The sequence below is a fragment of the Arachis ipaensis genome, chromosome B06 (genome assembly GCF_000816755.2).
Source record: "Arachis ipaensis cultivar K30076 chromosome B06, Araip1.1, whole genome shotgun sequence".
Lineage (NCBI taxonomy): Eukaryota > Viridiplantae > Streptophyta > Magnoliopsida > Fabales > Fabaceae > Arachis > Arachis ipaensis.
Genome location: NC_029790.2, coordinates 819,931 through 820,256, shown reverse-complemented (window position 1 = coordinate 820,256; position 326 = coordinate 819,931).

The window sequence follows — 326 nt, the reverse complement described above, 5'->3', positions numbered from 1 at the left end:
GGGGAAAATAATGAAAAGAATAAGATACTCCCTTCCTTGGTAGCGTAAATCACGAATCACAATATCATCTGTATCCAATCAGCCATAATGGCTAACAAAAGATAGATAAATATTAGTGTAGAAAAATTCATGTACAACACTATTTGTTGATCTATGAAAAACTAATCGGTTATTGTATAAATAAACGAACATTATCACAATACCATCAATAATGCGATTAAAAGATCAAAAGAAAAACGCTACAAAAATCGAGAAAAACTCAAAGCAGCTCGATCAAGCAAGAACATTACAAAATTGAAAGATATATAAATAATATAAAAAATACT